Raw genomic sequence first — 12,184 nt, forward strand, 5'->3', positions numbered from 1 at the left:
AGAGAAATGAGCGACTAGGGGAAAAAATATAAGTGTAGAGGAGAGAAGAATAATAAGAAAGACAGAAAATGAGAGGAGAATGGCTGAGAGGAGGGGATAGAAGAGAATGGGGGAGGGGAGAGAGGAATATATAAGGGGGACAAGTGGAGAGAGTGGCAAATGGGAGAAGGAGGAGATAGAAGAGTATGGGAGGAGAAGGGAGAGAAAGAATGTAGAGGAGCTACCACCTACTGTCATCATCATATTCCACAGACCACACCCCTCACAACAACCATGCTGGGGGTGTCTCTACAGATGCATTTAGGATATGAAAGATCCCACGCAGAGAGACCCTTACTCAAGTCTTGGGAAATCGCGGACCCCAGACACAGAGAGACCATTTTGGATGTAATAAGCAAAGGCGAGGTTTATTACGGAGACCTATTACAGAGATCTCCGGGCCGACGCATATCCCACGCAGGAGACAGAGGTGTCGACCCCGAGAGGCTGGGAAAAAGAGTATTTAAAGGCAGAGGCTGTGAGCACCAGGGGATGGGGGATGTCAAAGGGGAATGCACCACAAGTTACAGGATTGTTTTATGGCTCCAGGAGATAAGGGGACGCCAGAAGGTTTTATGGCCCCCTGGTTCCTGGAACAGAGCTACTAAATCAGGAGAAGGGTAGGGTCTTTAGGTCCTCATTATTTTTAAAAAGTTTGTCAAAATTGATGGAGCATTTGTATTTGAAACACCTCTGGTTAGGCTTGGGCTGTCCGGTTTCTTGGAATGCTCTCTGTAGGACACAATGGCTGAAAAGCACAAGTAGGGGCTTATCAGGGTCTGGAGGACATCTGGTTAAAGTATGACTCTGAGTAAGCTGGGGGGATGTCTTTGGATGGTTTATGGCTCAGTCCTCGATAGCCTGAGCTGGTTCTTGCATTCCTTTTCTTTATCTTTATGGCCTGCTATTTCTGGCGGCAGGGCTTAGCCCTCAGTTTGTGGCTTTTGGGGCTAACTCTTTTAATTTTATATTTTTAAACCTAGAATTTGTATAATTTTCTTTTCATTCCCGTCTTCTCCTACTAAATAATTCTAATCTTAGAATTTTGATATCAAGTCTTATTTGGTCTCACCAGTTGTCCTAACTGACTGGTACTGTTGTCTCACAACCATCAACCGCACAGCACCCACTCAATTTTTAACAAAAGCAGTTAACCTGTTTGTCACGCAGGAGCCAAAAACTAAAACCAAGAAAATTATTAATAATGGCCCAGCTGTAGCAGAGAGTAGGGTAGTCATCTAGGGAGATCTACTAAACTAGCTCTCAAACCATCTCTTATGTGTTTTTCTGTCTGTCTTTTGTCTAACCTTTTTTTAAGTTTATTTATGGAGTCTTTAATTACTCCTGAATGGTCTGTATAGAAGCAACATTTTTTCAGTGTAGCACACAGGCTCCTTCTTTAAGGAATATCAGGTCTAATCTTTTTTTATTTTGAAGGACTACCTCTGAGAGGGAGGTTAGGTATTCTTGGAGGTCAGCTAAAAAGTCTTTGGCATCAGGATTCTATCTGGACACTATCTAAACCTATATACCAAGGTCATGACTGTCTTTCAGAACTTCTAAACTTATACAGGTTGTGATCTCTGAGGCACAGTCCCAAGAAGTGTTAGGAGTATTAACATATGTAATGTTACATCATTTGTAATAGAAATCAAGCCTATCCCCACACCTATCTCGATGGAACCCAGGACAAACGTGACTAAATTTCCCTCTAGGTCTCAGCTCTCAGCCCTAACAGCTAGTACACGGCTGGTGAGGGCTGAGAACTGACGGCTGTCAGGGTGGTCAGCAGCACCAGGTATGGTCCTTTCCAGCGAGGCTCGAGTGTCTGGGCTCAGTGTAGCTGCAGTCTCCGACTGATGGGATGTCTCAGGGGTCTCCAGGGCATAGGCTGCTGTCAGCTGTGAGCAGATTTCTTTCTGTATCACCTGTAGGTTTTTTAGCCTGGCACACAAATCATTATTACTATGACATGTTGGTTCAGTAACATCATCTAATACAGTCAGGGGAGCTGAGGCCCCATATAAGATCTCAAAGGGGATAAGGCTGAATCTGGAAGGGGTATTTCTTGCTCTGAAGAGAGCAAGAGGGAAGGAGTGTCACCCAGTCTGTGCCAGTCTCCATGGTCAATTTGTTCAGGGTCTTTTTTTTAGAGTTCTATTTATTTACTCTACCTGTCCTGAACTTTGAGGTCTGTAAATATAATGTAATTTCTAATCGACCTCTAAATATTTGGCCACACCCTGGCTTACCTTGGCAACGAAAGTAGGGCCGCTGTCAGACCAGATTACCTTGGGCATTCCAGACCTGGCGAAGATTTCTTCCAGTATCTTCTTGATGATTGTAGAGGCCGTCTCTCGTTTGGTGAGGAAAGCTTCTATCTATTCCTGAAAAAGTATCTACAAGCACTAGGAGATACTTGTGATCATATTTTTCTGGTTTTATCTCAGTGAAGTTCACTTCGACTTTTCGTTAAACTCTCTAGGTCTCTTTGTCCTGTTTGTTTGTTAAGCATTTATTTACTGACGTATCTTATACTTTCTACTGTCTCTCTTGGCTAAAATCTTAAAGTCTATTACATATACCTTAACTACTTGGACAAACTTCTTATCTCTTAAATGAGTCCATTTCTGTATTTGGCAAAGTGAGTCTTTTGTTTGTTCTTTGGGGGGTATAGCTTTCTCCCCAAGTGTGTCATTGTCTTTTTATCTTTTAAACAACTTGGGCCTTTTCTTCTGTTGTACATTCTAAGTGAGGCCATCCCTTAGTCCAATCTCAGTTCCCAGTGGCTGTTTCTTGTAGGCCTGTAACCAGGATAGGCTCCTGTATAGCCATTTCCCGAGCCACTTTATCTGTTTTGTTATTGTCCCATGTCACTGAATCTCTTTCCTCCTGATATCCTGAGCAATGAATAGTACTCACAGTTTTTGGCTTCATCAGGGCATCTAAGAGATGGCAAAGGCATCTGTGGCGCTGATGTGCTGGGGGTTGGGGTTCAGCCATTCTAGATGACATTGTGTTGTCTATCATGGCAGCACCCACTTGTCTCTGACCTTCATTCATGAAGAGAACTGTTCCCGTCTGTGGACAAGGTCCTCGGCTTTCAGCAGGGGTCAATCAGCCAGTCACAGAGGTCTTTCCTCCACCCATGGTCTTTTGCCAGTGCTTGACACTCGTGTGGTCGTGGCTCCAGGTCAGGATTAGGCAGCAAGGTGACCAGATTGTCCCCAACCGGTGGAGAATCTAGTCTATGACAGCTGACCAGTGGTCCCATCCTTTGGGACATTCTATTTAAAGGCAAAACATCAGCCACTCTACCACAGTTTAAGTCCTGGATCGGGTGATAATTGTTAGTGCCCAGCTGGCAGGAGTGATGTGTTCCAAGCAGAAAAACACTAAGCTATTCATCTCCCAGCATCAGGTACTGGTGCACTGAGACAGGTCTTAAGCTCCACATACACAGTCTATAGATATGCATACACATGGCCTCATCCAGCCATTTCAGCCCACGCAAGCCAATTTGGAGAGCAATTTTCTCATGAGCAAGGGATAGGGGCAGTCAGGGATGACCATGAATTAGTGGGTGGGTTACCCGGCCCACACCAAGGTCCACTGTTCTTCGGGCAGTCCATAAGTATTGTTCGTTGTCAGTAGCTCCTTGCACTCAAGGTCTTTGGATATTGGCCCACTGGGGGGCATAGGAGCACAGAGCATTGGGTCCCTGTATCCACAAAACAACTGGGCAGGCTTCTCTTCTATCTCTGTGCATAGCCAGCACCAAGAGGCTCTCCAGTGTCCCCTCTTGTTCTTTCTTGGGCAGTCCCTGACCCAGTGTCCTTTTTCTTTGTATTAGGCACACTGATCTTTAGCCAGGAATTCTCTTCTGTTGTCAGGTACTATCTTCCTAGGTTTCCTAACTATTGTGGCCAGTATATGTTCTTCTCTTGTCTTTTATCTCTCTTTAGCTCTCTAACTTTTTTTTTGTCTCTTTTCTTCCCTAGCTTCCTGTTCTTTTTATCTCTTTCTCTGTAACTTGTACTAACTCTCAGCAACTTAACTTAACCCTTTAAATTTTTGTAACATTCTCTTTATATCTTTTCCTTATCTTAGCCAGATTGGTGGGGCATTTTCTAGCCCCTCAGAGACCCACCCTTGGAGCCTGGCAGCAGACCTGGCACTCCCTACCTTTAGGTGTTTGAAGAGAGCAGGCAGAAGTGAGGGCCTTCCATCGTGTCTGGAACATTTTTTTTTTCTGGCCTCTAGTAGGATTCCGTCTTTTCTCGGTGGTAAAGAAGACCTGTAACAGTTACTAACAAGAATCTCAAATGGGATGGTGAGAAAACAAGGGAATCTTGAGGATAGAGGTCCACTGAAGAGGGCAAATAGCATTTAGTCACACAGCTAAGCCAGGAGGCTTTCTTGGACAAAAAGACCTTGTGTCTGTGAAACAGAGAAGTGAGCAGAGGGGCAGTCTATCTGTTACAGGTTGTCTCTCTGGACTTAGATTTTCCCTTAAGGAGTACCTTCTTTTAGTGCCAGCTCAGTGGCTCTGTCTCTCAATAAACCCAGCCTCTGAAGGACACTAGGCTTCTAGTAAGAACTAATAACAAAAGGATGGAGAGACGGTTAGAACCTGAGTGTTAGATACTAAGCAGCTGACAAAAGAATTGTAACCAGTTCACCTGGGGCTTTCAGGACCTCAGTAGCAGCCCTTTACCAAACTTTTTCAGTGGGCTAAAGGCCCATGGAAACGAAAACATTAATCCTGACCTCGGCCACAGCCAAAGCCTGAATTCTAAATTCAAACTGGCAAAACAAAACAAAGTTCTTTACAGTTTGTTGTAGATTCTTTGAAACTATTTTAGGGGCTTCTCTGCCCCCCAACCTGGGACATTTCTACCACAGGGGCAGGAACTGGCTGCTGTGGGGATAGGATCAAAGGCATTCTCCATGCTAATGATGACCAGTGAGAAAAGTAATTTAATGCTGGAGACTGACTCCTCTCTTGGAATAGGGCCAGCAGATAAGGCAGGCTCCTTAAAGAACTTCTCTTAATGAGCACCCTCTTTCTGTGAGCAAGAGTTGAAGGTCTGGTCACTAAAAGCAGAAATTCCTTTCTTGTTCTTGTTTTCCTTAGATTCCTCCCCCACCTCACTCTCAGCCTTTTTAGATTATTCTTTATGTAGCATTTTTAACACAGCCTGTCCCTTTTTTTTATAGCCTATTGACAGCATTTCTGATCTTTTAGGCAGCTACGCACTAAGTGCCATACCGGCTGAAACTCCACCTTTAAGATTCTTTGTTCCCAAGCAAAATTTAAATCTTTTTTTTAGCTTACCTCAGCTGTCCACCGTGAGATTCCCAGAGATCGAGAACCAAGGTGTAGTAATTCACTAAGAAATCTTTCTATAGTGTTTCTTTTTACCTTAAGCCTTTTCCTTTTAAACAGCTCCTGAAGAGCCAGAAAAATTGGGTGAGACTTGAGAAGTCCCCATGTTCGCTGCAGCAGCTCCACAGCTAGTTTCGCTCCCCCCTACTGTGTGTTGGGAGCACAAGCACAGATAAAACACTATGTTTTAAAAACTTAACATTGGCTATCAACCAACACACCGCCACTAGAGCGGGGTCCATAAAATTAAGTTTCTTACTCACTATACTTGTTTTATACCGGAGGCCTAATCTGGGGAACTTTTTTATTTATGAGCGGTTTTGTCCTAAAGGTTTTTGTTAATGTCTGTTTACACAACTGTTAACAGCAGCTAGGTTGGTCAAAGGGGAGTAAAGGGTGGCGCCTCTCTCCTTGGGGAGGAGGCTCAAGAGAGAAAGACAAAACTCCCTGGCAGAAAACAATTTTTCTCAAGCAAATTATTTTTAACTCTTAACTTAAGCACCAAGAGGACCAAGTAAAACTCTTTGACGAACAAAGCAAACAGTTTCATGATTTCAAACACAGTCATCAGTCCAAGATTTTAAACACAGTCGTCAGTCCAAATTCAAACACAGTCGTCAGTCCAAAATTCAAAAACGAAACAAAAGCCAAAAAGACACTCGACAATACCACAGAAAACAAGCCAGACAAACAATATCAAGACAAAGCATCTTATAACCAACTTTCACAGATGCCTGGTACCTTCAGTACGTGGCCCAAACTGCAGCTTAACCTTAGCTGCTTTTGGGATGAGATGGACCATCTGATTCCACCTCCCAACAGGATTCCAGAGTGTCCTCTTGTCCTAACGACCAAGCACACTTGTCCCTGCCTATATTTAAATAGGCAGCCGAACTCGACCTCTGACGGAGTGGGATTCCTCGTCCACTCCCGCCTAGGTAAAAGGAGCATTCCATCTCCTTTGTTCCAGAAAACCAGAGTCAGGTCCTCCTGACTGTCCATAGCCGGGCTCTCCCAACTGTTCTCCGCCCGTGGAACGTCTTCCAGGGGCTGCAGCCTTGCGGGCCCGGGGCGTCCCCCCTTCCGCAGCCAGGGGGTCCTCACGGACCACAAAGGCAACTGCACTGAGTGGGGATACACATCCACTCTCCTACAGGGCAGGAATACACATCCACCCTCCTAGCACAGGGCAGGAATACACATCCACCCTCTCAGCACAAGGCAGGAATACCCATCTGCCCTCTTACCACAGGGCAGGAATACCCATCTGCCCTCTTAACACTGACCAGTACTAAGACACACATATACACACACACGGCGGAACCAAAACAGAGACAGACACAGACTGACAATTGCGGCGCCGCTCTCACAGAAACACTCAGACAAACATCCAACTCACCTCCAAGGGGTCTTCGAAGTCTGGGGTAGTCGCGCAGATCCCGGACGAGCCCCCATTATTATGAAAGATCCCACGCAGAGAGACCCTTACTCAAGTCTTGGGAAATCGCGGACCCCAGACACAGAGAGACCATTTTGGATGTAATAAGCAAAGGCGAGGTTTATTACGGAGACCTATTACAGAGATCTCCGGGCCGACACATATCCCACGCAGGAGACAGAGGTGTCGACCCCGAGAGGCTGGGAAAAAGAGTATTTAAAGGCAGAGGCTGTGAGCACCAGGGGATGGGGGATGTCAAAGGGGAATGCACCACAAGTTACAGGATTGTTTTATGGCTCCAGGAGATAAGGGGATGCCAGAAGGTTTTATGGCCCCCTGGTTCCTGGAACAGAGCTACTAAATCAGGAGAAGGGTAGGGTCTTTAGGTCCTCATTATTTTTAAAAGTTTGTCAAAATTGATGGAGCATTTGTATTTGAAACACCTCTGGTTAGGCTTGGGCTGTCCTGTTTCTTGGAATGCTCTCTGTAGGACACAATGGCTGAAAAGCACAAGTAGGGGCTTATCAGGGTCTGGAGGACATCTGGTTAAAGTATGACTCTGAGTAAGCTGGGGGGATGTCTTTGGATGGTTTATGGCTCAGTCCTCGATAGCCTGAGCTGGTTCTTGCATTCCTTTTCTTTATCTTTATGGCCTGCTATTTCTGGCGGCAGGGCTTAGCCCTCAGTTTGTGGCTTTTGGGGCTAACTCTTTTAATTTTATATTTTTAAACCTAGAATTTGTATAATTTTCTTTTCAGATAGTAACAGACAAACACCATTTGCAGTGTTTGGGGGCTCTATATACTCATCTGTCCATAACAACATGAAATTATAGAAAGAAGCATAAATCTTCACTCCGTTAATAATTTTTCTACTAAGAAATAAGAGCATACCCTATGAACGAAAGCAAATCATTCTTTATTCATCAAGCAGTATACTTTTAAATATAATATCAAACTTGGATGAGGAGGAACAGAGGCACCAGCAGGATCCTCCCCTTCAGGTTCACAGCTTGGTCCTACTTCTTGTGCTGTTTCTGCTTCTAAATCTGCCAAGAAGAACTAATTTTCTTTGTTCCACTCCCAGGTTTCTGTTGGACCCTCCAGGGATCCCTCAGTCTTTGCCCCCTTTTGAGTCTTGCTGATTCATGTGAAAAGTTTTCTTCCTAACAAAGGAATATCTTGGCCTTTCAGTTTGGTTGCTGAGCAGTAACAGCTGAGCAGTAACACTGTTAAGTCAGTTCCTGTGTTTTGTTCCTGTTTTTCTCCTGATGGTGTAACCTTGTTTTTCCACTGTGTTTCCTGGAATTCTCTAACTGATGAACTTGGGGTATATATTCTGTGAAGCTCAGTAAAGTTTTGGCATTATCATACACAAATAAGCTGAGGGTGTGTCTTTTCTTAAATCCCCCAGGCCTATGCCCTGTTCTCAGTACTGTGACAGTGCAGGCACTATCAGCTTCTTTGCTGCCTTAGTTTTGGTTATTACTATGATAGAATATCTGGACCAAAAACATCTGAGGGGAGAAAGTACTCATTTATATTATATCCCCCAGTTAAGTTCATTACTGAAGGGAAGTCAAATCAGGAAGTCAATGCTCCTCCCTACTTTTAATTAGGTCTCCTACCTACATTGGGATCCCATCTCAGTTAACCCCATCTAGAAATTTTTTCCTGACATTGCGAGAGCTTTATCTACTAGGTTATTCTATGTTCTGTCATGTTGACAAATAAAATTCACCATCACTGACAGGATTCATACTTTACTCAGGTCTAATGGCACCTGACCTGAAGCAGGAAGAGTGCCCTCCAAATAGACACAAGAAATAAAATGCAAAATACAGTCTGCCCCTGAGCTTGTGCCCAGATATGGTAAATTGCTAACTGTCAAGGGCACTGAAAACAAACTTGTCAGACTGATGCTTGTCAAACAACGTTTAACGGAGTATGGATGCCCTGAGTACTGAGTGTGGAACCTAGTCCAGCAAGCCCCTTTGACCTGCAAACCCACCGACCCAATTAAGCATGTAGGATTTGGCATAAATGGAGATTTTTCTCAGGGGAATGTGGGTGGAAATGTCTCCACTGAATCCTCTGAAATAGCTTTTTAGTAACCAGCACTTTACAATATGAGAACTATTGAATTAGACATCCATTAGCTTTCATTCCCTAGGGAGGAAGGAATCCTACTTTCCTGAATACTTGCTGACTGAGAGAGACAAGAGGAATGACAAAACCCATACCAATGGAATATCAGCTCACTGAGGGGTGGCAACAAGTTGAGTCACTTCCCTAGCAAAGCAAAACTTAAGAGACACAAAGAAAGAGAGCCACTCCGAAGAGTATAGATCCCACTCTGAATACCTTGTTTGCTTAAAATGGTCCCCAGCACTGAGATCCATTCATGAACCTTTGGCTCCCTATGTGCTTAACAAAGAAAATCTTATCCTCACACTTCTGTTCTCTAGTTTTCGAATTCCTGTGTGTTGCACCAAGTGCATAAAATGTGAAACAAGCATTTCTGTTCCTGGACATGACATCCATTTTAGGGTCAACTTGGTCAGTGTAATCCGAAGCATCTGGGGCTAATTAGCTCTTAATTATTCTGGAATGGAGCTTTCTCTCCGTAATGAGTAGAGAACATCATTGACTTATTGTTGGAGTGGCAGAGATAGAAGGACTTTTGGAGATCCCTGGTTAGCCTGTCTAGTACATTTTGGCGTGTTTATGTTTCTAAGAGACTGTCTCAGGAAGAAGGTGGATGGCTCCTTTGGAATGATAGCTTAAGTGGACCTCTAATCTCCACATTCATGTAAGCATATGTGCACATGCACCTAGACACTTAATAACACACACACACACACACACACACACAGAGAGAGAGAGAGAGAGAGAGAGAGAGAGAGAGAAACAGAGAGAGAAACAGAGAGAGAAACAGAGAGAGACAGAAACAGAGACAGACAGGGAGAGAGGGAGACAGATACCAAGAGACAGAGAGACAGAGAGAGTGATGGAGACAGAGAGACAGAAACACAGAGAGAGAGAGAGAGAGAGAGAGACAGAGACAGAGACAGAGACAGAGACTGAGACAGAGACAGAGACTAGGCTTCTGGATACAAGATCAATCTCAATAAACAGGGAGCTGGTCAGTGTCTTTGAGGGCAGTTAATCTGGGAAGGGTCTCTGAAAGCACTTGTATCAACTGTACTGTACTGTATGTACTGTGTACATATTTAAGACGACTATGGGTTGGGGATTTAGCTCAGATGTAGGGCGCTTGCCTAGCAAGCCCAAAGCCCTCGGTTCGGTCCCCAGCTCCAGAGGGGGTGGGAGAACACTATTATAGGCAGAGGGAGCTTAGACTTAAACCTTAATTTTGACAATTGTAAAAAATATAAAGCAAGTTTTCCATCACAATAAATTAGAAAATAATGAGTTTCCTAATGAATAGAGTCCAAGCATGTTAAGAGGGTAAATATTTTGATTTGCGTGAGAGTATCACCCTGTATTGGTGAGGCAGAGCAAATTGGTGAAGATGGATTTGTGGGTGAGTGGGCTCAGAAGTGCTTTCTTAGATCATTACTAGTATACTCTGTTTTTGGCTCCCTGTGCAACCCCATATGCCCCTGCCTCTTACATACGTTAAGATGGTAAGCCCATGGCTTTCATCTGTACACGAAGTTCCTCCCTCATGAAGACCCACAAATAGGAGGGATGAGTCTAAAGTGGGACATCCACGGTATGTATATGGTATCTATATTCGATACTTTTGTGGCTGTGAACAAATACCTTTGGCTAAATGTGCTCATGTACTGATATCATCTTTAAAGCTAATCTTAAAATGAGCGGGGTTTGTCTTCCAGTTTTACTTGCTCTCTGGCATCCCCCTAACCTCTCATGAAAACAGACACACCTACTTCCTTAGACATCTATTCATAGCTATCATCTAGCTTCCCTAACCACAACCCGTGTCCAAAAGGATCAAGAGTAAAGGACATTTTGGAGACCATCTCGTACAGTTTCAGTTTTTTCAAAATTTGGGCCTGGTTTTGCTCAGATCTCTTGTTTCTTACCATAGGGGGATTTTATATCTCGATCACACTCCTCTCCAAATATTTAAAGCACTTGACTACCAAACGCTGATTCTTTGCATATTTATTTGCAGCTCAAATTCCAGAATATAAGGTCATATATGGGGAGAAAAATGAATGGAAGTCTTTATGAGAGGGTTCTGCTCATAAATAGTCTTTAAATGACCCATCACTCAAGAGTCACTTGATAAAATTCCAGAATATTTGCAGTATTTTCCATTGGGTTGAATAATTTATTAACATTTAATATTTCACAACAGTAATACAGAGCATCAGATAAAAATTTTATAAGCACATTTTTAAGCAAAATGGAATGTGAGTCATTGGGCAGTGCTGGGTACCAGAGATTGCCCTTTACGTCTAAGATCAGACTGCAAAATTGAGCTCCTCGGCCTGTCAGCTCCCCAAAGGTGCCTTAAGCTCATGCCTTAGGATGCTGTGAGTTTAGCTGAACAGCACTATCTCCTTATGGAGTGATCTACCTATGCCACTGTATGCTTTAAATGTCTGTAACTAGAACATTTTTTGTACTCAACATGAGAATATTTAGCTCTGAGATAACAATTGCAAATTTGATTTAAGGTTCATCTTCTCTGTCTACGTTTCTATTTCTTTCTCTTCACACAGATTGTATGTGCAGGCCTATAGGTGTTTCTGCATGCAGAAGCCAGCATCTGAAACTGCGTCTCTTTTCTCAGGTGTCAGCAACATTATCTCCTACTTTTGGGGACAGTCAGTGTCTTTTACTGGCCTGGAAACAGGTATATAAATTAATCTGACTGGCCAGAGAGCTTTGTGGTCTGTTTATCTCTACTTCCAACAAATGGATTATAAGTACACACCAATATGACCAGCTTTTGTTTTTTGTGTGGGTTCTGAGAGAATTATCTCTGGTCCTCATCCTTGCAAGGCAAGAACTTGACCAAACCAACTTTCTCCTTTATTTTATTCTACACATGTAGCATATATAATCCATGAATTACAAAAATCAAAAGGAAATACTTTTTAAATTTTATTTATTTACAACTGTTATTGTGTGTGTGTGTCTGTGTGTCTGTGTGTATGGTGTGTATGTGTGTGTGTAAATGTATATGGTGTGTGTGTGTAAATGTATATGGTGTGTGTATGTAAATATATATGGTGTGTGTGTGTGTGTGTGTGTGTGTTTAGGTGCACATGTCATGCTACATAGGTATAGTTCAGAAGGCAGCTTGATGTAGTCAGTTCT

General features: G+C 43.4%; 1 long non-coding RNA gene across 1 annotated transcript; it reads right to left on the reverse strand.

Moving 5' to 3' along the window:
- Positions 1–388: 388 nt before the first annotated feature.
- LOC134487103 (uncharacterized) lies at positions 389–7,771 on the reverse strand. The gene is made up of 2 exons (XR_010066810.1): positions 6,828–7,771; positions 389–1,983 (listed from the first exon to the last, which is right to left on the reverse strand). It is a non-coding gene; the product is annotated as an uncharacterized LOC134487103 (long non-coding RNA).
- Positions 7,772–12,184: the final 4,413 nt, after the last annotated feature.

Source organism: Rattus norvegicus, chromosome 5 (genome assembly GCF_036323735.1).
Source record: "Rattus norvegicus strain BN/NHsdMcwi chromosome 5, GRCr8, whole genome shotgun sequence".
NCBI lineage: Eukaryota > Metazoa > Chordata > Mammalia > Rodentia > Muridae > Rattus > Rattus norvegicus.